Source organism: Fukomys damarensis, unplaced genomic scaffold (assembly GCF_012274545.1).
Source record: "Fukomys damarensis isolate Sample0158 unplaced genomic scaffold, DMR_v1.0_HiC HiC_scaffold_12, whole genome shotgun sequence".
In the NCBI taxonomy this organism is placed as follows: Eukaryota; Metazoa; Chordata; class Mammalia; order Rodentia; family Bathyergidae; genus Fukomys; species Fukomys damarensis.
The window spans coordinates 25,946,609-25,968,733 of NW_022900924.1; positions in this window are offsets into that span (position 1 = coordinate 25,946,609).

Sequence of the window (22,125 nt, forward strand, 5' to 3'; positions counted from 1 at the left end):
ATTATTTCCTTGGAAATTTGACTCCCTAATAATACTGAGAAATAATTCAGAGTAGGCAGTGAAAGCAGAAATGGTCTAACAACTCTTCGGAAGCTTATATATTTAAATTTCATTATTATTTAAACATGTATAATGTAAGGATATATAAAAGTGAAAACAAGTGATTAAATTGCATAGGAGAAAAAGGAGTTTTGCTTTTCTAAATGGTAACTGGTGCATTACCACGGATAAGACAATTTTGCATTAATTTATTTTGTGAAGAATGCCCAAGTAAAATCAGTGACATAGAAAAATCATTGATAGTTATGCTCAAGTGTTCTGGGCACAAAAAGAAATTGAGGAAGGATTCAAAGATTTTTTGCCAGAATCATGAATGGCCAGACTACAGCATTCAAATTTGTGAAAAAGTTTAGGAAAGTGTATTCAACCACATGTGAATTTAATTAGTGGTATGATATGAGAATTCCCCCAAAATTAAGATATTCACACCTATAATTTAACCATTATACACTAAGTAATATATACATATTAATGTTTTAATATGATTTTGAGAAGCTATAAATGAAAAAGGCAAATCACTGCTAAAAAGGAAAGAATTTCTGTTTTCTTAAAAAGAAAAATGTACATTATCTGTAATACACATAAAATAGTATCTCAAAACACAAGCATTTTATGTTTAACTGAATACTTAAAGTGTTCACATTCATTTTAATAGTGATATAATTTTGTATAATATAATCTATAAAAGATATACAGTATTAAAATATATTTTAGATTTAGTTGTAGTGCAAGCGAATCCTGATGTGCATAATATGATACTTAATCACTTGCCATTTCTGGGCTTTACATGTTTGCATTTGAAACCTGCTTAATAAGAAGTCAATCACAAAACAGTAGGTATTTTATGGATATTCACTGAGATATTACTTTTAGACCAATGAAAAGTAGCTGGGAGATTAGATATCTTTCTTTATGAATGAAGATGTTCAATCTATCTGCTGAGCTAGGCCAGAGTTGTGTTCCAGATCTGATCTGGATTGTGAATGATGGCTTCTACACTATATATTCTCACTTTCTTTCAGTATTTAGCCAATAAAGAAAAAGAAGAAAGGACATCCAAAGAATAAAGACACATGGATAGGGACACCTAGTTCCTCCAAGTTCATACACCTAAAGTCACAGATGTTGCAATCTACATGGAAGGATGAGATGAAAATTCGGAGGAGCATGCGTGACTGTTCTATATAATGACATGAGGTTTGAGAAAGAAATCAAACTTACTTTTTACACATATGATATGTAAAGAATGAGGAGACGTTACCAGAAACCCCTTCAGATGTCACGATCTCCTGCAAGCCACGATGATGTCCACGAGATAGGAAAGAGGGAAACAGAAAAAGCACACAAACAGAGACGTGGGAAACGCTAAGTCTTGGCCTGATATAAGGACATCAAAGACAAAGAATTCCCAAGACATCCAGTGTTTATTCTTTACAAGTGTGGGAAGCAGGGAACTGGGAAGACCTTGGGATATCTACTGATAAGTATCAAGCAGTCAAGACTGTAGATTGAGGGCACAAGCATATCTTTGCTGAAGAGAATAAATGGTTCATTCAGAAGGGGAAGCTTTAGTTGGAGTCAGTTGACCTTAACTCATCCAAGCCCTGCTATTTCCAATGTAACACAGCTGAATTGTGGAAGGGCAAGAAACTTGTGCCACACCATAGCTTGCTAATAGTGGGTAGGGAAGTCTGCTACAATATGATTCATTAAAAATAAATATTTCAGACCCAGTTATTTAGCAAGCACAAGTCCCTGTGTTTGCTCCTCAGTATCACAACAAACAAATTTGCTACAATAAATCTTGAAATAATATTTTTATAAAACTTGAATTAAAAAAATTTGAATACACATGTATGTTATTATTAGGAAGTTTATAAAATGAAAAGATAAAGAAAACTTAAAGGAAACTGTATGAATCATTTCTCTATAATAATATGAAATTAATTCATTATTAATATTATGTATTAGTCATATAACAATTTCAACATAATAAAATTGTATACATTGAAATACTAGAAAGATGATTATAAAATAGAGATTTTATTTTTGATCCAGTTATTGCTTTTTTCAGGTTATAATCTCCAAAGTGTTAAAGCTATTGCTCATGTTTATAGAAGCGCAATTCGTAATAGCTAAATTGTGGAAGAAGCCTATATGTCCATCAGGAGATGAATGGATTTAAAAAATGTTGTATTTGCACACAATATATATTACTCTGCCATAAGGAAAGATAAACTTCCGTCATTTGTAGAAAAATAGATGTATTTTAAGGTCATAATGTTAAGTGAAATACATCAGACACACAAGCTTAAATATTGAATATTTTCTCTTTTATGCGAAACCTAAAGTATATATAAAGAGCAAAATAAAAGACAGATAATAGAAATGAGATATTTCTCAGAAGTGAAGATCAAGCTATGGAGGAAGGAGAGAGGGTGGAGAGGGGCAGAATATGAAAAAAGGAACTAAGACGAGTTAGTACCTGAATGGACTCCACACAAGTAATGGAAACATGAAAGGCAAACATGAAAAATGAGAAGGGGATCAACAGATACATGGAGGGAGGTGGGAAGGAAAGGAAAGGGAGTAACAAAGGAAGAGAGATGAATTCTCTACATGTACTAACCCCTCATAGGAATGCGAACACTATACGCTACATACATATATAGTAAAAATAAAAACATATGAGCTCCTTGTGGGCCACAGAAGGTAGAGTAATGGACCCAATAGTAACTCGCCCCGGTTTTTCACTTGGCTCAGTTTTGCCATAAACTTTGCCTTATAAGAGGTTCATAAATAAGTATAGCAAAATGTGAAACAGAATAAGTTGCCTGAGGCATGACATTAGTTTTTCAGATGTCTCCACATACTTTTCATCCTGAATCTCTCCATGATGCCACCTTTGTGATATTGCCTCCATGATTTTGAACAGGCGTCACCCATTTCAAGCTTTACATCAAATCAACTTTAGTGAAAGACAAAGCTAAGTACTTTCCTTCTTGTGGTATGTCGGTATTTATTATTAACATGATAATATGCCATTTGTAAGATGTTACTTTTGTATTATTGTTTATATATCATTCATTGTTTTTGTTTTGTTATGGAGTTGCATTGGTTTTGGCTGATCTTCTCTTACTCTGATCTTCCCAAATACTCTGAAGTTTTTCGTGCATGATTCACACAAATAAAGTATTTAAGCCAGGCATGTGTAATGCTATGGCAGAATTTATGCATAAGTTATGGTTAATATGGATACTTAAGGAATCCTAAAGATGAGTGATCTAATATACTACTAGTGTGTCTAAAACTGTTGGAAAATTGAAAAAAGGAATCTACATGTGACTTCCTGGAAAACAAAACCACAGCATTGAACTTGATTATATGTCCCTTAGGGGCCAGGGATTTAGCTCAGTGGTTAGATGGCCTGCCTTACAAGAGCAAGGGCCCAAGATCAATCCCCTGTACAAAACAAAATGTCCCTTAGGCCACCATGGAGTAACACTAGAGTTCAACCTTGCCAATTCCCTGGCTGCATATAATTCTCATGGGTCAGAAAATGCGAGAGTTGAATGCCTATCACCCAGAGTGAAAAGCCAAAATGAGACTAATGTTGTTAAAGAAAAAAGGAGCAAAATAACCCCTGTCTTCCTTCTCACATTTAAATCTTATGGAAGTGTGACTGTTAGAACTTTGTTCCCAGCTATAAAACTAGCATTGGGATGGCCATTTTAAAAGTTTCACCTTCTTTTTTATTTTTTTTAATCTTATTGAGTTTATTGGTACTTTTTAGGTATACAATACAGTTACATTCATCATTTGGATCTGGTACCTTTACATGACGGGTCTTGGTTCTCATTTTTTCCTTTTGTCCTTGCTCTCCCTTCACTAGCTCCACCCTTCCCTACGTACCAAGACTTTGTTTCCATTTTTTCCTTTTCTCATATTTTTTCTTGTCCCTTATCCTTCCCACTTTCCCTATATCTTTAGCCCTTTTCCTCCTATTTCACATTATCAGTTATACAATTTGGATCTTATTTATACTTTTAGTTTTGCACACCAGAGAAACTATTCAGTATTTACATGTGTCTTGTTTATTTCACATAAGGGTATTGTCTCAATATGAATCCATTTTCCTATGAATAACTCTAGTTTCTCATTATTTATGGCTGAGTAGTATTCCATTTTATAGATAAACCACATCTTTATCCAGTCTCCAACTGATGAGCAAATGGGCTGTTTCCAAGTCTTAGCTATTACAAACTGTGCCGCTATAAACATAGGTGCACATACATCACTGTGATATTTTCACCTTCTTAAAAAGAACTCAAAGCAGAGGGAAATAAACATGCAGTGCAATATACATGTTTTTGAACATGTATACACTAAAGGACAAAGCAGATGGTTGCATCTACTTTACTGTTTATTTTCCAGTAATATGTGAATAAAGATGGATACCACACATGAATAAGTTAATTAAATGTACTGTGTCAATAAATACCTATCCAATCAAATGAGGTTGAATGTAAGACTAAAACATGACTCAAGTGAGGAAATTCCAGCGTATGAGACAGATAGTAATAAATGATTTAGATATTCAGTGGCTTTTATAAGGATTATATGACAGAGATGTTTCCAACCAGTGCATTAAAGACATGAAGTACTTGTTAATAACTTTTTAATTGTAATAAAAAAACAGCAAAGAGCTTTTAAATTTTTTATTAAGTAGTGATTCTAAATAAAATTATAGATAAAATGCATCTCCAATTTCTTTTCTGTTTCAGGCTCTAAGTATCTGTTAAAGTTACAGATGTATATATATATATATTTTTTCATATATGATAAACATTTGAAAGGCCTGTGTTGGCATTTAGCCCTCTATATAATGACAAATTCAGCTACATGGGTTCATGTAAATAAATAAAAGTACCTTTGTAAATTTTTTGAAAGGCAGTACCCTGTATAGTTTATATCTACCAACCTATGTGACATGTACTCCAGAATTTAAGAAACAGACTTAAATAAGCAATAATGAAACAGTAATTGTAAACATGAGTGTAAAGATTTACATTACATCATTTTAATACTCTGTATGAATATACTGAGAATTTGTGTTGAAATTGCAAATCAATAAAGTTGTTCCATCATTTGTGACTAAGATATTCCTAATGTCATTATAATTCACTTTTATATATTACATCAAGCCCCACCATTAATCAAAATATGCAAACATGAAACCATTAAATTTTATTTAAAAATAGAATATTCACTGACTTTTTATATTACTATTTTACTATGACTGATTTGTATATGCTAGAAAATATTATGATTCAATGAGTACTCTGTTTCCCAATATAACCTGAAAATTTCACTTTATATAAAATTATTACTTTGTGTTACCAATTTACTTTTTAATCATGTGTCATTGCCCAGGATGATTTCCAGTTAAATTGGGTATTAAAGAATTAATCTAAATCTGATAAAATTATAATACACAACAAAAACTAAAGAACAATGGAAAATACGAAAGAATGAATGCTTTTTCATGGTTTCCCTATTCAAAACATTATTTGTGAGAATTTAAATTAGAATTGGGTAGAACAGGTTATATATCTGAGTTTTGACTTTTCTTATTGTCTTCCCTTTAATGAAATTCTTCTAAAAAATAGGTTCTGTAAGAATAAGTCAATGAATTCTATGGGATATTATGATGAGAATATTTCCTGAGGTCTCTAAAAATGTCTGAAACTATCTAACTGTATATTTTATAGGGTATAATTTATACTACAGTTTTAACTAGACAAAATTGTTTATCATAACTACATACTCCTTCCAATTATTCAGACTGTACATAGAAAGAGGGGAGGAGATTTTCACTCAGGCAATAGAGATAATCATGTATTTAGAAAATCATGTCATAACATGATAAAGCACTGTTCTTTTAAGACATGTATTTCCAAACATGACCTTATCATATTTTTCAGATCTTTGGCTGTTTAGCACCATTTGGAAGAGACAGACTTATTTCTTTAAATATTTTTCTGTGGATGAGAAACAAATAGTACATTACATGTTTAGAATAATTACTCCCAATTAGTTATAAATAATGATACTTGAATTTTATTAGAATGAAAAACAATCCATTTGTATTTTCACGACTATATTTTTAAGGAAAACATTTTCTCTTCTTTACAACTATATTATAAAAATGAATTAGGTTAAGGTATAATAATGAAGGGCCTCTTCCATTACTATACATGCCTAGGGAAGGTTACACAAATTTGCTTGGTATCAGACTTACTCTGCCTGTGAGCTGGTAATATATGTAGCATTCAATGCAGAACAATCCGTTCCTTTGTGTAAGCTGGCAGTATAAAGGATTTATGGCACCTACTCCCTCATGCTAGTGAGGGGAGAATAAGACTCACTTGGTTTAAAAATTGAGTATAAATCAAAGTTGGTGAAAAGCAAACCATGAAAAATGCTCTACTCCTATAAAAATATCCAAACACGTATTTTTTTATACCTTCACCAGATGCTGGAGAGTAGAAATAAGAGAAAATAAAATTGCAATCCATAATTTCAACTGACTTCATAGATCTCATCATTAGTGACAGCTTACCACTTCTTGACATAACTTGAAACAAATCAACTTTCCTCTCCTTTGAATTCTTCATACTAAAATGGAACTTTGAAGAAGAAAGTCAGTTGCGTGGAAAGAATATGAACTTTGATATCTATTGTCTTTATTCGTATTAAATTTCATTGCAGTTCATTGCATACTTATGATATTAAATACAATTTATTAAGCTAATCAGAACTAGTGGTCCACATCCCTATGCCTTAAGTGTTGCTATAGGTGTAAACCATTTCTATTAAAGATTTAAAAATTCTGATATAACAATATTATTATGACTATCAAGTCTCCCTGAAAATATATATCATACTCATGAATTATAAACATTTTTGCCAAATGTACCAAAAATAAACTCAATTTCTAGATAATAAGTTATATGAAAACAAACGGAAAGCCAATGTCTACATTTTCTTCTCCAAATTTTCCTATTTTCAGAGGTTTCTCAAGAAATGAATGCTACTGGAGAGAGATTAGGGTAAAATATACCCATTTACAAGAAAACTGAATTTTGTAATTATTATTTTAATGATTCCCTAAATCTTTATCTTAGGGAGTACTACAGTATAATGCTATGCAAATTTTCTTCTCTTATTAAATAAGACTTTGGTGTTCTGTTAAGTGGCTGTATGGTACATCAGGCAATTTAGGTCAAGTAGCTATTATTTCCTGCTTAGGTAAGAATATGCCCAGTAGTTGTAAATAATAGCAATATTTATTAAATTATGATCCATACTTTAATCAAGCTGATTTCAAATTCATCATGCTTTGATTCTGCTCTCTGCTAATTAAGAGGTCATTATTCAGGTCAGTAAACATACTATCCATTCCAAAGAATGCAGTTAAGCAAACTTATACTGTTTATGCATGTTAACTATATACATTGCATCCAATTATACTCACTTATTTTACAGAAGCCCCTCTAATCTTCTGTTTTGTCCAACTTGACATTGATTGAATTACAGCAATACTACCTCAGTTCATGGACTTAATTCATCCCTTGTTTCTGGGAAAGGATGCCTCATTTGTGTTCCTGCGGGAAGGTGTCCATGGTCCTGTTTGTTATCCAATGAAGAGTTTCTGAAGAAAAGCAAAATTTTGCCAAATTCTTCTGTTTGTGAGAGATAACAAGGAGTTTTGGGGATGCAAATCGATTATACTACTAAATTGGCCTGGAAGAGAAGAAACTCTATACAAGTGTAGAAATCTAGTTAATACTGATAGTTCATGGGTTTTAGTAATATATCCAAGGACAAGAAAAAATAATCTGAAATGATTTGAGGAAATAGTATTTAAAGCTTGCACAGTATTTATGAACACTGCTTATTCCAACAAGCTAGAGTGGAAAATCTCATCAGGCATCGGATATTGGGTAGAGGATTATTTGCTCAGGATTATGTAATAATTAGTTCTGTACTGAAAGCTAGTTTTTTCTTGTTTAATAAACCTTAAAAGCCAGATGTTAAACACCAATTCTCAAAAGATGTATGTGTCTTCCAGAACAAAACTGCAGAATATTTGTAGGACTATAGATTATTGAGTAGATTTAAATGGAATATGTCACAATTTCTGACATCAAGTCAAAAATATAGGAGGCATTTGAAATCAAGAAAGAAAATGTGAAACACAGTGGTTTAAAGTCATGAGGTACATGAAATAGTATTCAGAAGGAAACTTTTGCAGTTCTGCTGCCTTTATTGAAGAAGGGAGAGGACAGGAATGAGCTGGAGAGAAAAAGGGAGGAAGAAAGGATGGGAGAGAAAGAGTAATGATCTGAAATAGAGGAAGAGAAAGGTAAAATAAAATCAGAACAGAAATCAATAAAATAAAAATATTAAAATTTTGATGAATAGACCAATACAATTGATAAACTGCTGGTAAGAGTAATAAAGACATAGAAATGAAAAAAAAATAGTGATACCAGGATTGAAAGAGGTTAAGGCACTTTAGAAATAGAGAAATTGAAGTAAAAATAAAATACCCCCCAAAAACCATGCAAATAAATTCTACAATCTTACTAAAAAAAAAATCCTGAGGTACTGAAACCATCAAACCACACTAAAAAATATGGATTAACATGTATCTTCGTCCAATGAAGACAAACCTGGATTAAAGCACTGTGAGCTAAATCAACATTTCTTCCTTTAACTTTGGATATTGGATAACTAAGACATAAATCAAACTGAAAATAGAAAAAAAGAGCTCAAATTGAAAAGAGTACATATGAAAAGTCTACTCTTGCAATATTTCATGAGAGAAAGAATTAATTATTTTCTCTAGTACCCAGAAGGAGATAAGAATATTCATTTCCATGATTTTTATTGAATGATATGTTGAAGAGCCTGGCTAGTCACATTAAAAAAAAAAAGGCATCTCTAGTAAAAATTATTTTATTCATTGACAACCTATAAATTCATGTGGATTTTTAAAAAAGCAATATTTATTAAAATGTAAATTTAAAATAGTTAAGTGTGTTTAGCATGGTTTAAAAAATCAATATAGTGTACAGAAAAACATTTATATATATGATCCAAAAATTCTTAGCTATCTAAATAAAAGTCTTATTTAACAATATCAAAATAATCACAGCAATAAATCTAACAAAAGTTTTGGTTAGTCTGTGCAGTACACTTTTAAATAAAATAAGGGAAAAAGTTAACGAAAGTTAATATAAATGGATACGTGATCAGGGGTTAGAATAGTCAATATTTTTAAACTGTTAACTCTTCACTATTGATTTATAGATTAAATAAATCCCCTTTCAATATTTAGTAGAACTTCTAGACATACTGGCAATCTGATTCTAAACTTTATATGAAAGTTTAATTGTCTAGAATGGCTAACTGAATATTTTTTGAAGTACAATGTTAGAGAGTTAGTAATACCTTATTTCAAGACTAAGAACTCACAGTAATCTAGATAGTGTTATTGGAATAATGAGAAAAAATATCACTAGAATAAAATAGAGGCTCCAGTGTATCTTCATCTATAGTACTAATTCTTGACAATGAGGCAAAATCTTAAGTACATGTAAGATGTTACACCAAGTTTTAAGCAGTTTTATAATTTCTTAGAAATTTTAAAATGCCCATCAAATGGTACTAGCATTTCAAACTAATATTTATACAAGATAAATTAAGTAATACTTTTTGAGTTCAATAGAAAAAAGGTAATCTCTTAAGAAACTGATTTAAAAATGTTAGATAACACGTAAGAATATAGGAATCCTAATCTGTATATTACATCAAATAAAGAAAGAAAATAGTTTACATATGAAATCCAAAAAAGAGAAAACGAAACCTTATTGCAAAGGGGCAAAAATAATTGAGATATTGGGTTAGGTGGAGACATCATATGTACTCCATATGAAGTATGATCTGAGGAAAAAAGAAGAATGTTTGGATCTTAATGAAATCTAAAGCTTTTCTTTAAGATATTATAAAAATAAATACAGGTAAATACTGGGAGAACATATTTTCAAATTATGTATGAAGTGGAACAATTTGTGTCTGTAATAAAGAAATCTCATAACAACAATAGAAACATAAATAATTGAGTGACTACAGAAGCACTGATATGAATAGACTTTTCAAAGACTGACTATTAAATTATGACAATATCATTAATTGTTACATAAATATAAATTAAAACCCAAATGAAATACTACTGCATACAAATTAGAATGTCCATAATTGAAAAGACTGACCATACTGATGGAAGGTGAGTATGTGGGGCAACTGGAAATCTTAAGTATGTGTCAGATGTTGCACCCAAGTTTTAAACAGTTTTGTAGTTTCTTAGAAATTTTAAAATGCCCATCAAATGGTACTAGCATTTCACACTAATATTTATACAGGATTAATTAAATAATACTTATTGGGTTTCTATTACTCTGATAACAAATCACCCAAAACATAGTTGCTTAAATTGATACAAGTATAACCTTACAGTTGCTAGAAGAGAGAAATTCAACGTGGGACTCAATGGGCTAAAATCACCAAGTCTGTGAGCCTTTCCTTTGTTTTAATCTTTTTTGTTATTTGTTTCTACATATAAGATGATATTCAGAACTTCTCTAGCCTTTTCTACTTAACATAATATATCTTAACACATATAGATTAAATTATTACATTGTTTTTAAAACAAAATTAGTATTTCCTTGATGGCCTTAGCAATTATGCACAGCAGTTTTACATTTTTACTGCATTGCTAATCTCTTTATTGTATCATTATGTCATTTACTTTAAGTCACTATACCAGGGAGTGAGATATATGTGATAGGAGATACAGAGTAGACTATTAATTGTATCTTCCATTTGTAAAATAGTCTGTTTTGTTTAAATGCTTAGCATGGGTATTTGGCTAGAATTAAATATTTCTTAAGTGTTCAGCAAATATCCATATTTGTAGAGGAATGCTTGATGTCTTCTGAATTATTTTGGCGGAGTTTGTGTTGTGTCCATCTAAAATCCCTTGCTGCATGTGTCCCTAGACTTCAAAGGCCCAGAGAAAGCAGTAGTAGAGGTATTCTTTTGACTCTACAGGCCTGCATTCAAAAGTGTTTACTTAAAATGTGATAATGTGATATAAGTTGAGGAAGCTCAAAAACAACCATTATGTGTTATTTGCTATAATATTGCTACTGTTTGTGAGGTATAGCACAAAGCTATTTCACACAGGCTTTTAAATGTCTGGGCTCATGGACAGAGCATTTGAAGGCTTGTTGATAGGAATGAAATATTTACTGACAAATTGTAGACAAATTACATGACATTAGAGATTTCTTTTCTCCATCCACATATATTATTATAGTATCGCATTATATTTAGTAGGTTTATTCTCATGGCTCTTTGCTTATGAAAAATTAAGTTTGTAAGGCAATTTTCTATAAAGATTGAAGTGGAGTCTTTAGTAAAAAATTTTGAATTTATTGAAAATATATCACATAACCATACTATCCTTTGCATAAAATATATTAGAATATAGGAGTAAACATATGCTTAATTATAAGTATATTATATACCTAAGTCTTTGGATTTATGGACAGAACTAGAAGTAGTTATAAAGAAATATGGTTAAATCACTCTAGTTAAAAAAATAAATTTATTATGACTATGTTTTCAGAAACTAAAAATCTACCTTAACCCATGCAATTTGAAATTCATCACTTGTCATATTGTGTATTTTGTGCAGTTCTTCTAATGGTCACAATGCCCTAGAACTACTGAAATAATATACTTTTAGATTTGCTGAATTTGTATAAATCATGAAGAAATGAATGTATATCAGGCACAGAAAAAAACATTTCTCAATCCAGATCTCTTGTGTTACAATAAGGCTATAAATCTGAATTCCAAGGTTGTTTCATAAGAACTATTTACTGATCATTTTTTCTTTTAATGCATGTTTAACAAATACATACTTTGTATATATAAAAAGGTTTTATCATTATAACAATTTTGACCCCAAAGGGTTCATAATATAAAAAAACATTTTTAGATTTCTTTGAAATTGAGAAACAAACTTTGCATGCCTTTATTTTTATCACCAGTTACAGAAAGATATTGCTTCTTAAGGAAAAAAAAAATATTTAAAGAGCCAGAAATTAGCACATCCTATTGAAAAGTACATGAAGTAGAATAACCTAAGTATGTATCTCATAAAATTAAGCACAGAACTCTACTACCTTAAACTACAGTGTTATTACATACAATAAGTAACAAAGTTTTGAATTAACACCCTATATAAGGCTATATGACATAGGAAATAATGTATAAAATATTTTATTGTAGTTTTCAATTTCCAGATTAATGTAAAAGCAAAAAGATGAACAGTTTCAGATATAATCATTTGTTTAGTGGACAATATTCTCTTCTTTTGATTTTGAATAATAATAAAAGGCACAGTTCTCCAACCCATGGGGGCTTCAATGGCTCTTCACTATAATTCAGCAAATCTCTTGAACTCCATTTGTTTTCTTTTCCTTGGACGTTTTAAAGATGTCTTTTTTATTTAAATTTTATATTCAATATATTTTTTGCAATGTAATTGTTTGGAACCATACAGTTTATTAGATCCTGGAGTGCAAATTGAGAAAAATAAAACAATTTTCAAAAGTCTCTACCTGTAATGTGTCATAACTGCAAGATAATTTCATTTTTCACACTGGTCAGATAGGCAATTCTGTGGACATTTCTTAATCAATATCATGTGAGAAGGGTACTCATCATTGTTCCAAAATAAATATATAAATCACTTAGAAATTTTTCCAGGAAATGATTAAATATTGAACAACCTTATGAGACTACATCAAAGAGATACTGACTTTTTAGAAAATCCTGAAAGACCAGCATGTGATTGGCATGAATCTATCAAAAAACATGCGAAATACTGTACTAATTGCACGTGTACCTATCTGCTGCTGCAAATGTAGAATAAAGTATTTTCCCTTCTATTTAAGTTTTGTCAATTTCAAGGGGAGGGAATTCCACAGCATGTAACTAACAGGAAGTAGTAATCATTGGGAGCCATTTCAGAAGGTGTCTCTCACATTTTTTTCCACTATGGCTTTGACATTGTTGCATTCACTATTTATTCACTTGCACTTAAAATTGTGTTTACAGATCTGAAACTAGATTTTGTTTTTGTTTCTTTTGTCTTACTGCAAACCTATTTATGCATCTGATTGATTTAGAGTACAGATTAGTTATAGCTGTAAGTAGTATTATCAGGTCAGTTTCAATTCTGTTATTTCTCAGTATTTTTGAAGCTACTACATTATAATTAAAATGTCTCTCCCAACATTTCCTTTTAGCTCAGTGTATATCCAAGACATATGCTTCATCCAAAATGGTTAACTTTACCAAGGCTAGGAAAATTGTGACCAAAGCAAAGTGTTATCAGCAATAGAACTTTAAGGTCATTGCAGCACACATATTTCTCTTCTTCATACTGCTCAGAGATGCATTTAAGACATGCTTTCAGTTTCTGTATGGTCACTTAATAAGCTTAGAAGGCATCATTCTATCCTAAGAGCTATAAAAGTTTAAAAAAACTAACAAATCAGAATATTCAGAGATATCTATGGATAAAACAGACAATAACAAAAATATGAAGTATATAGTGGCACTATTAAGGCATAATGTAACAAAGATACTTAGGAAAAAATGGCCATTTAAACTTAAAAACAATGGAGGAATTACTTATGGCCTCGATATTATTCTGTTTCATCATTTTGAAGATGTCAGTAAAATATATCTAGTATTTAAAATTGGGCAGTCATAAATACTTGGAAAATACAAAAATGTTTCATTTGTAATTACAAAACTGTTTTCAAATGAAAAACTGTGAGTTGGATAATTTCACTGGTAAATTCTACAATGTATGTGAAGAGAAATAATCAACGAAGGGATGTCTTATTCATGGTTAGCTTAGTACAGAGGGATGTGGATGTCTATTTAGTCAAAAGTTATATGATAAATATATGATAATAGAGTGACCTTAGAGCATATATATGTGTGTGTGTGTGTGTGTGTGTGTGTGTGTGTGTGTGTGTGTGTATGTATATGTATATGTATATATATCCCAAGAACAGCACTCAGAGGAAGGAAGGAAGGTGGAAGGTGGAGATCAGGGACAGCCACTCCAAGATCCACTCTCCCACCAGTCTGCCTGGGCCCAATCGGTAATTGGTGAGGACTCGCTAGCCATGCAGATGCCCCTGCAAAACCTCCCCCTCTCAGGCCTCCTGATGGTGCCATTCCTTGGATCCACACTGCAGGGGAACAGGTGCTCATAAAGGGCATTTTTCTGAACTCCTGACTTTAAACATCTTTAAAGAAAGGTGAGAAAGAACCTGTAGTAGAACTTTGTGGAGTTCAACCCTGCACGAGGTCAGGGAACTCAGTTTGGGCCTTGCAGCAAAAAATCAGTCTGAATCTCTGGGGTTTACCATTGTCTAGCTGAGATCAGGGGACTTGGTTCTACACATGGCTGTGCACGTTGTATATTATGACAGCAGAGATATAGTCTAAAAGAGGCCTTTTAATTTCAAATTATTTTTTCTTTCTTTCTTTTTCTCATTCCACTCTTTAAATGCTTTCTTTTTTCTGTGCTGTTTTTCCAACTCAGTCTCTTGCTCCACCATATTATTTCTCATCTCCCTTTCTGTTCCTGTTCAGGCTCTAACTTGGATTTCTTCATTTATCTTTTCTTTTCTTTTTTCTTTATGTTCTTTTCTTCTCCCATTATACTACACTTGAGGGTCAATAGTTTCAAAGGAAAGTGAGCCTCTGTTTACTACTTAATTGTTATATTCTTGTCCTTATTGTCATACTCTGTATTTTCCTTTTGAATTTAACAGTTTCCTAAAGATTGAATGGTCATTCTACATCCTCTGGCTTCACTTGAAACCTTCTCCAATTCTTTTACTTATCTACTCCTCTTGTCCTAACTCTGTCTAAGCCCCCATCCTAAACAGTAAAGATGCTACATTGAAAAGTATATTCAGTGCAAACATATGTTGGGCAGCTTCTTGATTTTAATTTAATTCACATGGTTTAAAGGTGATAGATTAATGACTACAACAAGTGGTCATTTTGCAGGTGGTGCTTAATCCTATTGTGTTGCTGATTGTATCAATTGGGATAAGGGATTGTGAATGACATAATGAGTTGTTTTCTCTAATATGAAAATGAAAATGTCTATAATTCATTAGAGACTCAAATGCTAAAGCACAACTATATGAGGAAGATTTAAGTAATAACCAAGAAATTAAACCAAGGACAACCCAACAAAAAATAAAAAATAAAAATGAGAAAACACATAAGCAAGACACAAAGACAGACTTCCAGTTCACCAATGACAAACAGTAGGGCAAATGAGAAGGAAAAGTCTGATAGTAAGTAACCAGGACACCCTGAACACAGAGAACAGGAAGTAAAAAAAAAAACAAAAAACAAAAAAAAACAAACAGATCAATCAGGCTCTAGAAAAATTCAAAAGAAATAATTTCCCAGATAACCATAGATATGGTGAGCAAAATGAAAGTTATGATTCGAGACTCTAACAGACACTGGCAGAAAAAATAGATGAGCTCAGGACTATGATAGAAGCCATGAAAGCCAAGCATAAGAAAGGAATGGAAACAATGAATGTCCAAAAGAGGAAAGAAGTGGAATCAATAAAACAGATTCAAACAGATATCCAGGAGATTAAAAACTCTATTGAAAGTGTTCACAACAGAATAAAAAATACAAAGATAGAATCTCAGTTATAGAAGATAGTATTGAAGTAAGTGACAGTGAAAAGAGGGGTCTCTTAAAAGCAGTAAGGGATCATGAGAAATTGATCCAACAACTCCTGGATGATGGAAAGAATAACATAAGAATGATAGGAATCCACGAAGTAGCAGGAGAAAACACAAATGACTTAAAAGAGCTGTTCACAGAATTAATGAAAGAAAACTTCCTAAACAGAAGGGAAGAATTAGACATACAGAAAAGTGAGGCATATAGAACTCCAACTAGTCATGAAAACAAACAAACAAACAAACAAACAAAAATCCTACACCTAGACATATAATAATGAAGATCCCAGAAACCCAACAGAAGAACAAAATATTAGAAGCATTATGAGAAAAGAAATAAATCACATGAAAAGGAAAGCCCATCAGAATCACAGCAGACTTTGCAACACAAATCCTTAGGGCAAGGAGAGCCTGGAGTGAGATATTTCAAGTACTAAAAGAGAACAATTTCCAACCTAGACTGATGTATCCTGCAAAACTCTCTTTCAAAATGGATGGGGAAATAAGATACTTCCATGACAAAGAACACCTGAGAAACTTCATGAATACCAAATCAGCACTACAGGGAATTCTAAACAATATCCTAGAAAAAGACAATGAAGGTCACAACACCACAAGGTCCAACAAAGCACATCAAATAGGCAAGGCAAGAAACTAAAAGGAGAGGGCAAAAAATTAAAAAGAGTCAACAAAAGGACAATAACATGACAATAAAAAGTCAGTACGTATCAATTATAACCATCAATGTTAGTGGCCTCAATTCATCAATCAAGAGAAATAGACTGGTAGAATGGATTAAGAAGCAAAATCCAACAATATGTTGTACAGAAGAAACACACCTAGTGTAAAAAGAAGTCCATACACTGAAAGTGAAAGGATGGAAAACAATTCTCCATGTGACAGGAGACCAGAATAAAGCAGGATTAGCAATCTTATTCACAGACAAAGGGCTAAAGGTGTAGGGAAAGTGGGAAGGGTAGGGGAAAAGCAATATGGAAAAAGAAAAAAAATAAGAAAATGAAAAAAAATGGGAATAAAGTGTTAATAAGTGGGGAGGAGAAGAGGGGGTGAAGGGAGATCAGGCACAAGGAGAAAAATGAGAACCAAGACCTGTCATGTAAAGGTAAAAGATCCCTATGATGAGTGTAACTGTACTGTGTTCTGAAAATGTACCAATAAACTCAATGAGAAAAAATATGTATATAAACACACACACACACATATGTATACTACTGAATAAAAGATTTCCCCAAACTTAGCCACCCTCTTCCATCCTTAGTTTGCCTTCCATTTTATTGGAGGTGGGGGCAGTATATCATTTTTGCTCTTGATTCTAAGTGTGTTCTGTCCGTGCTTCATGCCACCTGTGCTATCTTATGTCTTTTTCATCTAGTTTTTCTCTTTCTCTGCTGTGTGTATTTGAACAGTTTTCTAGAAGTTTTCCAGTGAAGTTTTAACTCCTTCTAATCAGGGTTAGCCATAAGAACAAATTGGGCCCCTATTCTTTTTTTCAATTAAGTTTATTATTACATTTTAGGTATAAAATACAGTTAAATACTTCATTGAGATCTTGTTCATTTGTATGATGTATCTTGGGTCTTAATTTTTTCCCATTTCCTTGCCCTCTCTTCAACCCCTCCACTCTTCCCTACTTACAAAGATTTTGTTTCCACTTTTTTTTGTTTTACTCATATATTTTCTTTTCCCTTCCTAACCTTTCCCTACCTCTCCCACTTTCCCTACTCTTTACACCTTTTCATCCTGTTACACAATACCAATTATACATTTTGATCCTTATTTACACTTTTAGTATTTCACATCAGAGAAACTATCTGGTTTTTACACATGTGTGTCTTATTAATTTTACTTAAGTGTATGGCCTCAATGGGCATCCACTTAGCTATAAATATCTCTAGTTTCTCATTATTTATGGCTGAGTAGTACTGCATTTCATATTGAAAAAACGATCTTTATCCAATCTCCAGTTGATGGGTAATTGGACTGTTTCAAAGTTTTAGCTATTACAAACTGTGCCTCTGTAAAGATGGGTGACCATATATCTCTGTGGTTTGATTCTTTTAATTCTTTTAGGAACCTATCAAGCAGAGGAACAGCTTGGTCAAATGGTACTTCTAACCCTCATCGTTTGAGGTATCTCCATTTTGATATTCACAGTGGTTGCACCAGTCTGCACTTCCAGCAGCAAAGATGGGTTCCATTCTCCCCACAACTCCACCAGCATTTGTTATTAGTTGATTTATTGACAGCAGGCATTCTTTCTGGGGTTAGGTGAATCTCAGTGTTGATTTCATCTGTATTTCTTGAATGACCAATAATGTTGAACATGTTTTGTATGTTTTTTTGCTGCTTTTACTTCTTTGTCTGAAAAATGTCTGTTCATTTCAGATTCCCACTTTTGAATTGAGTATATATTTGGGGGGATCTGATTTTTGAGTTCTTTATATATTTTAAATAATATATTTGTATGAGGAACAGCTGGTAAAAAGTTTTCCCCACATTATAGGTTGTTTCTTGGCTTAATTATCAGTTCTCTTGTAGTGCAGAATACTTTTAATAAGATGAAATCCCAGTTGTTGGTTCTTTGTGCTAGTTTCCTTGCTACTGAGGATTTGTTAATTAAGTCTTTTCTTATGCCATTGCCTTCAAGAGCTCTGCCTAAACTATCTTCTACCAAGTTTCATGTTTCTGTTTTAATATTTAGATTTTTAAGCCACTTCAATTTTAGTTTAGTGAATGGTGAAATAAAGGGATCTAGTTTTAATCTTTAGTATGTTGAAATCTAGTTTTTTTAATACCATTTATTGAAGAGACCATCTTTCCTGCAGGAAGAATGGTTGGCTCCCTTGTCAAAGATGAAGAAGCTGAGTATGAATGGAGTTGTTTCTGCATCCTCTAATCTGTTCCCACTGATCCTCAGGTCTGTTTCTTTGCCAGTTCCATGCTGTTTTTATCATAGGTGCTTTTTATTATAGTTTCAAGTTCGGGATTGTGATACCCCTGTCATGTTTTTCTTGCCAAGAATTGTTTTTGCTATTCTAGGTCTCTTCTGGTTCCAAATAAATTTTTGGATTGTTTTCTCTAGTTCTGTGAAATTTACTTTTGGGATTTCAATAGGAATTGCGCTGAATCTACATAGCAGTTTTTGAGTATGGCCTTTTTCACTGTATTGGTTCTTCCTACCCAGGAATAAGTGATGTCTCTATTTTTTTATATCCTCTTCAATCTCTTTATCAGAGTGCTGTAGTTCACAATGTATTGGTCATTTGCTTCCTTCCTTAGATTGATTATTAGAAATTTCATTTTTGGGGGATGCTGTTATGAAAGGGATTGTTTCCCTAATTTCTCTCAAAGTGATTGTGTTATTTTGTAAAAGAAGACTATTGACCTTTGAGTGTTTTCTTTATATCCTGCTACTCTACTGAATCTGTCAATTAAGTCTAGTAGTCTTTTGGGAAATTTTTTTTTGGTCTCTCCTATATAGAGTGTCCTATCATCAACAAACAATAATATTTTAATTTCTTCCTTTCATATCTTTATTGCTTTTATTTCTTTCTTTTGTTTAATTGCTGTGGCTAAATTTTCCAGAACTATATTGAACAGGAGTGGTAGTGGACATTCTTGTCTTGTTCCTGAGTTTAGCATGAACATTTTCAGATTTTGGCCATTTAGTATGATGTCGGCTGTTGGTTTTTAATGGATAGCCTTTATCAAGTTGCAACAAAGACCATCTATTCCAATGTTTTGCAGGGTTTTTACGAAAAGGTGTTTAATTCTATTGAATACTTTTTTTGCATCTATTGAGAAGATCATATGATTTTTGTACTTCACTGTATTAATGCTATGTATTACATTGATCTATTTACATATGTTGAACCATCCTTTCATCCCTGAGATAAATCTCACTTGGTCAGGGTGTATGATCTTCTTCATGACCCTCTATATTCTGTTTTCCAGTATCTTATTGAGGATTTTTTTCATCCATGTTCATTAGGGAGATTGACCTGTAGTTCTGTTTTGGTTACGTCTTTCTTTGTTTTAGAGTAAAAGTAACACATGCTCCAGGAATGGATTTTGATGTATTGCTTCCATTTCTATATTATTGAATAGTTTAAAGAATAGAGGCAGTAGTTCTTCTCTAAATGTCCTGTAGAATTCAGCAGTAAAGCCATCATGACCTGGGCCTTTTTTTTTTTTTAATTTTTAGTTATGTTTTCAATTTTGCTTATTGTAATTCTGTGTTTAGATTTTTTATATCTTCTTTGTTCACATTGGTAATTTATATGTATTTAGAAATTCATTCCTTTCTTCTGTATTTTCCATTTATTACAGTACAGGTTCTTGAAGTAGGTATTGATGATTCACTGAATATGTGTGACTTCACCTTTTCCTTACTAATTGCATGAATTTGAGCTTTTTCTTTCTTTTTTTTTCAAGATTGGCTAAGGATTTATTGATTTTATTTATTCTTTTGAAAACCAACTCTTTGATTCATTGATATTTTGTATCATTCTCATAGTCCCATTGCAATGATTTTGCTCTGATCTTTATAATTTCCTCCTTTTTATGAGTTTTGGGTTGACTTGCTCTTCTTTTTCTAGGAGCTTATGATTCAGCAATAGGTTACTTTTTTCTACTTGCTCTGTTTTCCTATTGTGGGCATACAGGGCTATATTTCCCACATACAACTGCTTTCATTGTGTCCCATAAATTCCTATATGTTGTACTGACATTATCATTAAATTGTAAAAACTGTCTAAATTTTTTCTTAATTCCCTCTGTGACCTGTTGGGGCACAGGAGGACAGACAGCAGAAGAGCTAAACCCAAGTCCTGGAATGCTGGTTCTCACTGGGACACAGGTGTCCCAAAGGTGACATGTTGAAGCCAAGTCCCTCCACTGCAGAACCACTCCCTAAGGCCTGCTTTGTTCTTGTTCCCGGTTTACATTCCCTTTCTTTCATTCATAAAAAGATGTTGTTTTATCTAGATGTTCTGCCTTTAGTTTAAACAGGGTGTATCTGTTCACGGCTTCTTGTGATTGCCATTTATCTTACTCATGCCTCCTTGTAACTGTTGTTAATCATCAAACTGCTGTGATCAGGCTTTTGTGTGTGACCTTGAAACTGCTATAAAGACCCTGGGTAAGAAATAAACTTTGCCATTAACCATCAACTTTTGGTCATTCATTGTTTCCATGATCATCTCCCAGAGCCCCCTCCTCTAGAAGGAGACCCCAACAGTGCCCCAATGGTTATTCAGGATAGTGTTGTTCAATTTCCATGTGTTTGTGAAATTCTTGTGGTTTCTTATGCTATTGATCTCCAGGTTAGTTGCACTATGGTTTCATAATGTACATGGGATAACTTCAGTTCCTTTGTATTTAGTTAAACATATTATATGAAGTAGTATATGGTCTATTTTGGAGAATGACCCATGTGCAGCAAAACATTCTGTGGGTGGAACACTCTCTAGATATCTATCAGGTCCATCTGCTCAACAGCTTGCTTTAGTTCTAGTACTTCATTGTTGATTTTTTGTCTAGATGATCTATTTGTGGCCATGGGGTATTGAGGTCCCCCACTACAATTGTGTTAGTGCTCATTTGATTTTTTTATGTCACTTAAAATTTGTTTGTATATTTGAGGGCATTAGCATTTGGTGCATATATTTTTATGATTGTCATCTCTTCCTCTTGGATTGTTCCCTTTACAAGAGTGTAGTGACCTTTGTCTCTCCATTCTATTATTTTTCCCGGAAATAGACTCATCCTCCTACATTCCCCACTCTGAGACAACCATCTAACTGTTCATGGCTTCCTATGGCATGGTTGCTGATCCTCTTTTTTTTTTTAGCACACTGTAAATATGTTGGTGTTTGAGCCTTGTGTTTTTTGCTACTATCTAGGGCAAAAATTCATACAGAATCTTTTCACATAAAAAAAAACTTGTATATGTATAGCATTTTATCTATATTGTATTCTATCCTACTTGCTGTAATTTCTACTTGGTTAGCAACAGACTCTCCAAGTAATCTTGAATGCCATCTTAGTGCCAGCAGACAGCAGAAAGATGAGCAAATTGACCTTGTTTTTGTAATTTATGAAT